General features: G+C 45.8%; 1 long non-coding RNA gene across 1 annotated transcript; it reads left to right on the top strand.

Moving 5' to 3' along the window:
• The first annotated feature begins 2,014 nt into the window (after positions 1-2,014).
• Positions 2,015-3,773, top strand: LOC115547255 (uncharacterized). Its single transcript, XR_003977342.1, has 2 exons — positions 2,015-2,539; positions 3,150-3,773. It is a non-coding gene; the product is annotated as an uncharacterized LOC115547255 (long non-coding RNA).
• The last annotated feature ends 9,454 nt before the right edge of the window (positions 3,774-13,227 follow it).

Raw genomic sequence — 13,227 nt, 5'->3', positions numbered from 1 at the left:
TCTCCGTCACTGTAAGCGTCTTTGAGTCGTTGAAAAGCGCAATACAAAACAAATGAATTATTATTATTATTATTATTATTATTGCTACATTAACATGGTGTCTGTGTGGAGTAAGCATGACATTAGCATGGTGTTAGCATTAAGAGGCCGTGGGGACTGAACGGTGGTGTGTCCATTAGCAGGACGCTAGCAGGTGGTGGCATCAGCAACCTCGTCTCTTTCTCAACACCGCCGCTGTCTTCTTTATCTCACACTTCCTCAATCCGCTTGGGAGGGGCCGGAAAACCGTTAGAATTACACATCCTGGTCAAGAAGTTCAGAGAAATCGGCGCGGTTACGGGCTTCAAGGTCTGCACACAACACACCGATCCAAAGCCCTGTGAAATCGGAGGTAAAACCAATCAGCCCACGGACCAATCGAACATCAACCCATTGATCCTAAAAAAAAAAAGGTTGCGTGCCACCGTTGTCACGGTTACGCCCCTGACTCCCAGCGACGTCGCCCGACGGCCAGTTGACCAGAGCGCTGGACTGGTCCACCCGTCTCAAGCCCTCATCCCCTCTGCCTTGACCCAGATGCACAGTAAAGCAAACCACACGTTTAGTCGACTGTATATCAACTGTACCCACCAGCGGCGTGGCACAGAGCGCTGGACCGTCCACGCCATGAGACGAACCAGGACCAGACGGGGGTCCAGGTGCAAACAGGAGACATTTGAGCGTGCACCCAAGGGACAGGACGGTCTGCACACAGCGGCAGGACGTTGAGTCCTCAAATGAGGAACCTGCAAGTCCTGCAGAACGCAGAGGAGAGAACCACGACTATAGTAGTGAGGCCTGCAGCCTGAAGGGACTTTAGCTGTAATGTAAGGGACTTTAGCTGTAATGTAAGGGACTTGAGCTGTAATGTAAGGGACTTTAGCTGTTATGTAAGGGACTTTAGCTGTAATGTAAGGGACTTTAGCTGTAATGTAAGGGACTTGAGCTGTAATGTAAGGGACTTTAGCTGTTATGTAAGGGCCTTTAGCTGTAATGTAAGGGACTTCAGCTGTAATGTAAGGGACTTGAGCTGTAATGTAAGGGACTTTAGCTGTTATGTAAGGGACTTTAGCTGTAATGTAAGGGACTTTAGCTGTAATGTAAGGGACTTTAGCTGTAATGTAAGGGACTTTAGCTGTAATGTAAGGGACTTTAGCTGTAATGTAAGGGACTTTAGCTGTAATGTAAGGGACTTTAGCTGTAATGTAAGGGACTTTAGCTGTTATGTAAGGGACTTTAGCTGTAATGTAAGGGACTTTAGCTGTAATGTAAGGGACTTTAGCTGTAATGTAAGGGACTTTAGCTGTAATGTAAGGGACTTTAGCTGTAATGTAAGGGCCTTTAGCTGTAATGTAAGGGACTTTAGCTGTGATGTAAGGGACTTTAGCTGTAATGTAAGGGACTTTAGCTGTAATGTAAGGTAAGGGCCCTCTCTAGAAGTGAGGGACCAGTCCTGGTCCGCTGATGGTCCCAATCTGGTCTCAGATGTTTGGATGAAGGTTCAGGTTGTGCAGAGACATAAAGGCCTGCTGCTCTAAGACTAAGGGAACACATACAAACTACACTAGAATATAAAGCAAGGATAGTCATAATTAGTCATATTTTATAAACATATTTAATACACTTTATCTATCGTGCTACAGGGCATGTTTCACACTTGTGGTCTTCCAACCTGAGCTATAAAATGTAATAAACTACAAATGTATTTACATTGAATCATATTCAATGTAATGAATGTAATTCGAGCATTCAAATGCAATCCTGAATGCTCGAAATGCAGCTTACTCAAATGCAAGTACCCGTTCTACTTCTCTAACCTCTGGTCTTCAACCTAAAGTGTCTTTCTCCTGCACCACCCTGACCACGAGACAACGACCCATGACGGCAACAGAGATCATTTCACAACTCCGGAGAGCTGTTGTCACTGCCTGTCCACATACTTCCTGCCTGCTATCTTCCTCCTTTCAGCTTCCTCTTTGCCGTTGAACATATAATTCTCTAAACGGTTTCGGCCGATGATGACTGTTTCGGCGCAGACATCATCGGTCGATCAGACGTCAGCCGCCGGCCTCTCTGCAGGGAGGAACCCACCGCTCAGAAGAACCCACCGCTCAGAAGAACCCACCGCTCTGAAGAACCAACCGCTCAGAAGAACCCACCTCTCTGAAGAACCCACCGCTCTGAAGAACCCACCGCTCAGAAGAACCCACCGCTCTGAAGAACCCACCGCTCTGAAGAACCCACCGCTCTGAAGAACCCACCGCTCTGAAGAACCAACCGCTCAGAAGAACCCACCGCTCTGAAGAACCCACCGCTCAGAAGAACCCACCGCTCTGAAGAACCCACCGCTCTGAAGAACCCACCGCTCTGAAGAACCCACCGCTCTGAAGAACCCACCGCTCAGAAGAACCCACCGCTCTGAAGAACCCACCGCTCAGAAGAACCCACCGCTCTGAAGAACACAGCTCATCCTTCGACGGTCCACGGAACCAGCGCTCAGGTGAGCCGTCCACCACCGCCTGAATTATTCTACTGGTTAGTCTGTTTGACTCCCAGGCCAAAGGTTTGATCCCCTACATCCACAGTCTGACCTGTACTGTCTAACCCCTACCTGCTCCTTAATGACCTGTCTCTGTACTGTCTAACCCCTACCTGCTCCTCAATGACCTGTCTCTGTACTGTCTAACCCCTACCTGCTCCTTAATGACCTGTCTCTGTACTGTCTAACCCCTACCTGCTCCTTAATGACCTGTCTCTGTACTGTCTAACCCCTACCTGCTCCTTAATGACCTGTCTCTGTACTGTCTAACCCCTACCTGCTCCTCAATGACCTGTCACTGTACTGTCTAACCCCTACCTGCTCCTTAATGACCTGTCTCTGTACTGTCTAACCCCTACCTGCTCCTTAATGACCTGTCTCTGTACTGTCTAACCCCTACCTGCTCCTTAATGACCTGTCTCTGTACTGTCTAACCCCTACCTGCTCCTTAATGACTTGTCTCTGCACTGTCTAACCCCTACCTGCTAAATGACTAAACATTACCCAGTAGTAATGCTGAGTGTCTATTTGTATTTATTTCTTATAATCTAGTTTTTCCCTCCACCTTTAGGAGCAGGCTGAACCTCCTCCACCTCCTCCTCAACCTCCTCCAGGTGCAGGCTGAAGCTCCTCCACCTCCTCCAGGTGCAGGCTGAGGCTCCTCCACCTCCTCCAGGTGCAGGCTGAGGCTCCTCCACCTCCTTCAGGAGGCGGCGTCCCACTTAGTGTATTTGACAAGCTGAGCTGGACACTAAAAGACAGAGTGTCAGTTTGTCAAATACCCCAAGTGAGACGTCACTAGTCTTCAGTCCCGGTGACGATCGCTCCATCAGCAGCACCAACACCACCAGCACCAGCACCACCACCGGTACCATTAGCACCTCCAACTGGTGATAACTGTTCACAGGTGGTGCAATGTTGAAGAAATATATACAGACTATAATAAATAATACTGTTGTTGTTGACTGGACTGTCAATCATTATATTTTGATGGATTTGATTTTATGTAAACAGATAATCGTTTGTTATTTGTGTGTTTGCCAAGTAAAATGTCACGTAGATTACCGTTCTCTGTTCCCCTCCCTGGGTCTGACATTTTAAACCGTCCCTCAGATGAATCAGTGGTTTGTATCGGATTCGGGCGTGTTGTATTGCTGCTTCCTGAATAAAAAAGTGTCTTCTGCTTAAAAATGTACAAATTCTGGTATCAGTTCAATCTAGCAAACGATTGTGCTCGATTAAAACCTACACCAGGGTTGTTTAAACATGAGGACATAATACACAAACACAAAAACATCTGAACGACTAGAATTAATTGGAGCCAGAGTCTAACCAGTCCGAACCAGATTAGCAAACGTGGGTTATCTCTCCGCTCAAGTTTCCTGTTTGGAGACGCCGGACAGTAAGGCATGATGCCCTCACCCTCACTTCTGGGTTAGACATATATAGTCGTATGAATACACAATATACTGTGTGTAAGGATAAAAACAATAATGAAAAACTTGATTGATGAGAAGGTTGTTTGTCTAGTCTTGTCCTATTTCCTTCTATTCCTTAATTATATTATCTCTCTGTGTGTGTGTGTGTGTGTGTGTGTGTGTGTGTGTGTGTGTGTGTGTGTGTGTGTGTGTGTGTGTGTGTGTGTGTGTGTGTGTGTGTGTGTGTGTTTTGACATTTAGAAAAAGGGCAAAACTGAACTGGTGTCATTGTGCAAAGTTCCCAGACTTTGAGGTTATTGCCAAAGTGATAATTAATGACGACGGTCTGTTTCTGAGTGTCAGTACCAGGCAGGAGATCTTCATACAGCACAGAGAAGGCTTCTGTCTTCATAAAAACAGCAGCCGCACAGATATTCAGTCATAACTATAAGAATTCACCAACTTGCAAGGTGAATAATTTTTACAGATTTGATAGTGTTTTGTTTCATCATGAAATAGGTCAAAAGGCTAGGCTCTATGACCTACATCCATCACTAGTGACACATTTTGAATTAGATTTCAATTCGGGTGTCGTTGCTTAATGACAATGCAGTACTCCGTCTGGACAGTGGAGGGCGCTGAAGGACTTTGCTGTTTTCTTGGCCCGGTTGAATTGGTTTATATCAGCACTATGTAGCACCTGTTCCACACCGAAAGTGAGAACTAACCATCACTATGAGGAAGCGGACTGTTAGTCAGTCTCTATGACCATGAGCCCCAGATCCTCGGCCCTGACTAATAAAACAGACAGTAATGTAAAATAATGACTGATAATAAAAATGATCAATACATATTTTTTAATATATATGGAATAGATATGAAAAGGAATATGTAAATAATAAAGAAATATAAACGCATTAAACACTTTAAAATGCACATTTTGTTCATTTTTTAAAGGAAAGTGAGGGACAGAGACAGAGAATCAGAGACAGAAAGAGAGAGAGAGAGACAATTTTAGAAACCTACGACATCATCAAGTCCATGTAAACAAAAGACAAATGTTAAGATAGGAAAGAAACTTCTTTCCACAGAGCCGGGGTCAGAGACAGGGATGTGAGACAGGGATGCAGCTTGAGTCTGACCCTGTTCAACATGTACATCAACCGATGAGCAAGGACATGAGGACAGTCTGAAGCCCCCGGCATGACACTGAAGACACTCTGTGTGCTGCTGTCCCAAACCAAAGAAGGCCTACAGCAATACTAATTCTCCTGTTCCTCTCAAACCAAAGAAGGGAGAGAGCAGCACCTGGATTTCCTGTTCCTCTCAAACCAAAGGCCTACAACAGCTCCTAGATCTTCTGCTCCTCTAACCCTTGGCCCTGACCATGAACTTTAACAAAACCACAAGCAGGATATTGGAAGAAGACCCAGCCTCCACAAACACGCATTCATTCCACCTACACACTGTTACTGTAGAGCAAACAAAAAATAATCCTGCCTCGGCATAAACATGAAGACCACAGGCACCTTCAACATAGCCGTGAGTGACCTTTAATGCCTTCGGGAAAACACAGAATAACATGAAGGGCAGAATTAGGACGATATGCGATCATCATTAAAATCCAGAAGAGAGCACTACAATAGTATAACCAGCATCACCCACAGAGAGTTACATCCAGAAAATTGTTCCCTGAGCCTGCTTGTCCTAGGACTCTGTCCAACACACAGCCACCACATCAGGGCAAAACTAAATATAAGAAAACAAAAAGAAAACTATTTGGCACATTGGAAAAATTCACCCAGAAATTTAGTTGGCAAATTTGTCCCTAAACAGAGAATACACAGTTGCAGAATACCGGACCCCCGTGACCGACCCAAAGCTATAAATCCCTCATCAGGTACAGACTCAGTGAACACAGCCCGGCCATGGAGAGGAGATGCCCCAGACAGACTTGGCTCCCGGGAAAAGACACACTGTGCTAACACTGCACACAAAACCAACTGGAAACGGAGCTGCACTTCTTGACTTCCTGCCAGTCTAACCAAGACATCAGGTACACAAACTTCCCACGGAATACATAGGCATGCGAGGACTTTGAAAACACTCCAGACGCTAGCAAAGTGACATAGCTGTCGGGAGAAATACAACAATGAGCCATCACAGCAGCCAGATTCATCACCTGATGAGAGAAGGACCTTAAACTCCCTATAGACAGACTCATCCCACTGGACTTCAGCCAGACCTTTGTTCAAATGAATCTTCACTTTTTCTTTCTGTTCAGAACAATCGCTGTCAACAACGATCGCACTATTGCACATATCCTCCAAATTGTAAATGCAGTGTACGTACAGCGTCTCTGTAATTGATCTCATCTTGTTTATAGGAGATAGGCCTACTGAACTTTTTATAGTACAGAGAGAGAGAGAGAGAGAGCGAGAGCGAGAGCGAGAGCGAGAGCGAGAGCGAGAGCGAGAGAGAGAGAGAGAGACTGAAATAGAGAGAGAGACTGAAATAGAGAGAGGGTGAAAGAGAGAGCAAGAGAGAGAGAGAGAAAGAGAGAGAGAGAGAAAGAGAGAGGGTGAAAGAGAGAGCAAGAGAGAGAGAGAGATAGAGACGGAGAAAGAGCAAGAGGAAGGAAAGGTAGAGGTGACGAAGGATAGAGGGCTGGCGAGAGGGACGGGGAGATGAGACAGAGGGACAGAGAGAGAGTGAGACAGATAGCGGGAGCCGAAGATAGTTGTTCTGTGGATTGGGTGAAGCCCCCGACCACCCAGGGTAAATTGAACCCGTTTAGGGATCATTATTGTCCCATCACAGCTTCCGTAGAGTAATCACACTTAGTCTGTCAGCCAGGGGCTCTCGGAACGCCTGACAGATTCATTTCTCCGGCTCCAACTTCAGCATTTTAAGACACTTCCCCCGTCGAAAAATACACTGGAGGTAATATACCTCAATATATATAGTGTCTATTGAGTACAACATACACTATACCTCAATATATATAGTGTCTATTTAGTACAACATACACTATACCTCAATATATATAGTGTCTATTTAGTACAACATACACTATACCTCAATATATATAGTGTCTATTCAGTACAACATACACTATACCCCACTATATATAGTACAACATACATTATACCTCAATATATATAGTGTCTATTTAGTACAACATACACTATACCTCAATATATATAGTGTCTATTTAGTACAACATACACTATACCTCAATATATATAGTGTCTATTTAGTACAACATACACTATACCACAATATCTATAGTGTCTATTGAGTACAACATACTCTATACCCCACTATATATAGTACAACATACACTATACCTCAATATCTATAGTGTAGTACAACATACACTATACCTATGTCTATATCTAAAAAGTACAACATACTGTACATATACTCAATATATACTGATATATATATTATATATATCAGTATATATTGTATTATATATATATATATTATATATATTTATGGATATTTATATATAGCCTCGCCTTCTATTCATATATATATATATCATGTTGCCTATATTCATATACTGTATATATATATATATATATATATATATATATATATAAAACGTATAGCTTATTATATACGATATGGCCTATATTAATATAAATATTATATATATTATATGGCATATACATAAATATATAGTATTTATAATATACAGCCTTAATTCTGTTTTTTCAGATTTTCTTCATAGGTTTCCAAACTTTTGTTTCAATAGTTTTGTTCAATATTCCTCAACACCAATTGACAGAATCTTCATAAAACAGTGTGTTCTTCAACAGCAATGTTTCACTCATTTGACATGAATAACTAAACGAGATGCTCATGCATCTGGTGGTGATACGAGGAGAGCGGCTTCAGGTCTTTCCCGGGTAGCGTCAACCGGCCCTCGCAGCATCACGAGATCACGAGTCACTGTTTCTTATGCTGCGTTCCAGGGACGCTTTTAAGCCCGTAAATTACGAGCTGTAACTGTGAGTACATCGATGTGGTACAACAGTAGATGCCTGAGGAAAGCAAAAAAAGATTCTAAAGGACAACAGCCACCCAGGCTATGGACTGTTCTCATTGCTGCCGTCTGGTAGACGCTACCGGAGCATCCGAACACGGACTACCAGACTCACAAATAGCTTTTTCCCCCTGGCTGTAAGGCTTCTGAATCAGAAACACTGAACCTCTGAACAGTTGCCACCTCCACCTACTCCCTGCTCCCCCACTCATTCAATTCACTTCATAGATATATTGCACAATTTTAAAAACTTTTAACTTATGCTTAGCATTTCTTTTTAACTTATTCTCTATTCACACTTAAACTGCTGCTAGCCCTTCTACTGTACTCTGCTACAGAGATATATGTTGTTTTTTAAATTGTTGTATGTTAAATGTTACATTTTATTGTCATATTGTTTTAGAGTTTTATGTTATTTTTTTGTTATATGTATGACGTCTAATGCGTAGATGAATGATGCTTGCCAAGTCGTAAGAATTTTGCTGTGCTGAAGCAATTTGGTACATGCAACAATAAACACACTTTGACTTTGACTTTGGTACGAGTTCACGCGTAGTGAGTTGCGGGTTTGACTGCGGTCAAGGTTGTGATAACACGGGTTACGGGTGGCCTGGAACGCACCATTACACACCTCTCCCTGAGGGAACATGAGGTCTGGATATAGGCCTACAGTGCAGATAATAACAGTAATCACTGAGAAAAACAATGCAAGATAATCAAAATATGACTAAGTGATCAAGCTTGTCTTGGCACTTCTTTGTGAGATATTGCGTCTGAAACAAATGAGACTTCTAAATGCAGAGAGTACATCGTTTTAGATAAGCCTGTTAGAGATGTTGACATACAGGAGTTGTTCTGGTAAAGATGAGGGGCTCACTGCCATCTTGTGACTGGTTCATCCCAGGCAAAAAACAAAGAGGAACTAGTTAACATTAGTTAACAGATGGGTTGTCGAACAGTCTAACTAGGGAAGAGGCTTCACTAGTTAACAGATGGGTTGTCCAACTGTATAAATAGTAAAGAGGCTTAACTAGTTAGCAGATGGGTTGTCTAACAGTCTAACTAGTGAAGAGGCTTCTCTAGTTAACAGATGAGTTGTCTAACAGTGTAACTAGTGAAGAGGCTTCTCTAGTTAGCAGATGGGTTGTCTAACAGTCTAGTGAAGAGGCTTCACTAGTTAACAGATGGGGAGGCCAGAGAACTCAACCGAATAAACATCTGGATTGTCCATCACAATCTATGAAAAAATCAAAGAGTAAATCCATTCCTGAATACATAGGGCAGTCCAACAGGGCAGGGGACGTTACAGGTGGAAGTGCTTCAAAAATCTATTATCTGCCATAAAGTAAAGTGACAAATTAGTATATTAAGATAAATATGCCATAATGTATTTGTAGTTTGTAGTGTATTTGTAGACGGTAGGTAGCGCTTAAGTAGTGATTTAGATTACTCATATGGTAAATAAACCAAGACATAAAGACACAGATAAAATGAATGTTTCCTCAGATATTTGCCTCATATAAATAAATTCATCTACAATTCTTGGAATTTCATTAACTTCTCAAACAGATGGATGGATGGATGGATGGATGGATCTCTCTCTCTCTCTCTCTCTCTCTCTCTCTCTCTCTCTCTCTCTCTCTCTCTCTCTCTCTCTCTCTCTCTCTCTCTCTCTCTCTCTCTCTCTCTCTCTCTCTCTCTCTCTCTCTCTCTCTCTCTCTCTCTCTCTCTCTCTCTCTCTCTCTCTCTTCTAGTTCATAAAATTTCCATCGTAGACACACCACTTTAATCAACGTGAGTCAACTGTGACATTTCAGCACATGTGATGCGTTTCCTTTTAGGTCCTCATTAAAACGCAGCATTTCACAGATCCTAGTATGATCGGATTGTTCTAGTTTATAACTCATACTCTAACCTACTCAACATGTGGAAAGAACCGGAAAGAAGAACGCCTCACTGATCCGATCCACCAAGTCTCCCCCCCCCCCCCCCCCCCCCCCCTCTGCTGAAGGTCTGGGGTACGAAACCCACTGGACGTTCCAGGGCCCACAAGTAAAGGTTCCTCACCTTTCCTAACCGTCTCACTGACCTCTTCTGTCTCAGACAGGGTCTCGTACCGACAACCGGGAGGAAGAACAGAGAGGACCTAGGTGAGAGCACGTCGCAGCCCTCGAACCCGGACGGAGCAGCGAGGTTTCCTCCTGCGTTTACATTCAGGGTACTTAGCAGACGCTTTTATCCAGAGCGACTTGCATCAGTACATTTGTCAGAAGAAATAGAAACAACAATATACCTCTGTCGGTACAGTAAGGATCTTCATAGAACAAGCACTAACAAATCGCTAGGCTAACCCGTTCTCTGTGTACAACGAAGATAGCTAGGTTAAGATGCTACACGATGCTAAGTACTATTGTTTAGGTGCCAGGACGTAAAACATATAATAAGTGTGTAAGATGGGTGGCATGCGGAGGTGTGTCTTGACTTTCTTGCGGAAGCTGGTGAGTGACTCTGCGGTCCTGACGTCAGCAGAGTGTTCGTTCCACCTCTGCGGGGTCCAAACTCTGTTGTCTCCTCCTCTTAGAGACCATTGCTGCCATGGGCTGCCCCTGCCTGAAGACTGCCTTAGATGCCTTGCCCGAGGGAACCAGAGTCGTGTGGAGCGGGTTTGGCTCGGCGAGGAGGTTTGTTTCGGGGGATTTCCCACCGTGGAGGTGAGGAGGTTCAGAAGACCGTCGCAGCCGGACGAGACGGAGGCTTCTGAGGAGAGACACGAGGAGAGACGGCGCTCATCATCTGGTCTTACTTTGAGCCGATTTGGTAAACATCTCCACCAAACGTTTGAACAGAACACAACTCAACACATCGTCAGAGACCTCAGTGGAGGCCTAGTCATTGACTTGGACTGAGACCTTTAAAGCCCCATAAAAACCCTAACGGAATCAGCCTACTATCACACAGGAATGAAAGGACTGCCCGTCTGGCCGCCACTCCTAACTCATCCAGAATGTGAACATCACAGCACGGGCGTCCTGCCTGCCAGGGAATGTGTATAAGGGGTCCGGAGGAGTGAACTCTGTGATGGGGTAACGAGCCCAGCGGTCTCCTTCAGACGTCTGCTCTCCGTTCCCAGGGCACGGCAAGACGGCGGTTTAGCTTCGCCTCAGAGCCACAACGACCGTCTGCCTCCACACGTGACGCTGCTAAATCACACATCAATTCTGTTTTTCCACAGGCACAGCACTGAATTAAGCTTTATTTTATCCTCTCCTATTTTGGAGGATCTCTGCGCGACGGTCGCTCTGACGTTTTGACTCGTCCGTCCTTCGGCCTGATGAACGCTGTGTGCGTGAGGGATGCTGCTAGCCTCACCCCAGGGGTCCTGGCCCGTGTTTGTTGTCCCCCACCAGCCTGGCATCACCATTACCCTGGGAGACGGAGTCCGTTCCTCTCTGCTCTACGGTGAAACAGACCAGGCACCGGGGGGCATGAATGTTGTTCAGAGTAAAGTTCAACAACATATTGCTCGCTGCCCGAGAGCTTGTGGAACCAGACCGCCCCAACGGCCGCGGGGCGGGCCTCCGCGTGTGCGTAGGCCTGAGGCTGAGGCCTGCGCTTGTAAGGAAGTCTCTGTCGCGTGTGTGCTCCCTGCCCCGAGAGATTTACGGCCCCCTGTGTCTGAGGGACGCCCCCGATCTCCCCCGTTCCAGCGGCGGTAACGAGAGAAGCTCCGCCTCCGCAGACGAACACGGCCGGGGCGCTCGTAACTCGACCGCTGAACGGGCGATAAACGGTGTGTAATTAAACGATATTCTGTCAATTAGGGTGCAGCTCTGGGTGCTGATAACCACAGCCTCCCCCCCCTCCCTCCCTCCCCCCCTCCCTCCCTCCCTCCTTCAGTTCGACGTGACCCGAGGGAGGGGAGCCTACCATGTCAGCCTGACTCCCACCCCCTCCCCCGCCACCATCCCCGTCTCCAGGATCTTCTTAATTGAGTTAGATTCACTCCGAGAGGAGGATTACGCGTTCCTGCATTCTGCGGAGGGGAGAGATTCAAACAAACACGTCGCTGAGCTCCCGTAATTACCGCTGCGGAGAGCCACGTGGCTCAGGCTGCTGCTAATCCCTCCACGCTCCCTCACAAACCCTCAGGTTCAGAGGGAGGGGGAAGCAGGCTGGGCGGGGCGGGGACGGGTGGCACCCGGTGGGGGGCCAGGCGCCCCTGTTTGGGGACACCTCATTGTCTGAACACCGGGTCGTTTGCCGGGAGCATCGTTAGACCGGAGCGATGGCGTGAGGCCTGCACACGGTAGTGTGGGCTAGGTATGATGAGCGTGATACAACGCGGTGTAACGGCTAGGTGGGCAGCCGGGGAATAGGACTCAGGAGCACGACTCGGGAGGCAACGGTCAGGGTAGGAAGAATGGTCTCCAACAGCGGATAGGTCGGTAAACAGGAGATGAGTTGACGTTCAAGGCTAACAATCCGATAGGGGGAAGGCGAAGACGTACTGAGTCGGTACAGGGGTAATCTGTTGGAGATCAGGCAAACAATCTGGAAGGGAGAAGGCAAAGACGTAGTCAGGAGTAAACGGGCAGGAATCAGAAAACCGGGAATCGAAAACATCACTCGGAAAATGCCGGGACGCTTGATGCAGACAACGAAGACGAACCGGCACAGAGCGAGAGAAACACGCCGACTAAATGCAGTCTGAGGTGAATGTTAACGAGGGACAGGTGAGGACAATTAAGGTGAGCGAGGACAATCAGAGATGCGAGAGACATAAGGACGGGGAGTGAGGTGATGAACGAAGGGCGAGATGTGACACGCAGCGCGTCGATTGAACTGAAACGTTTCAACACACTGGGTTCATGATGAAGACGTCAGTGGTTGTTTTTCCTCAGTCCAGGGCAGACGACTAAGCCTACCAAGCAATGAAATACTTCCGTCAGGCTCTGAGGTAAACTGTACAAAAACGGAGCAACACAGCAAGCTACTTTTCACCAAGTATTTAAGGATTTTTTTTTTTTTGTAAACTAAAACTGAATAAAATGTCAACAGAGGAGTTTTGAACGTCGAAATTCAATTATAGGGTTGCCAGTTGGGCTCCGTTTAAGGGGAATACTTCAAGAGGTTCATGAGTCAATCATGAGGACAGGTCTCGTCTGAACTGCTGCCAG

Source organism: Gadus morhua, chromosome 7 (assembly GCF_902167405.1).
Source record: "Gadus morhua chromosome 7, gadMor3.0, whole genome shotgun sequence".
In the NCBI taxonomy this organism is placed as follows: Eukaryota; Metazoa; Chordata; class Actinopteri; order Gadiformes; family Gadidae; genus Gadus; species Gadus morhua.
This window is presented reverse-complemented; position numbering and strand designations above follow the sequence as displayed.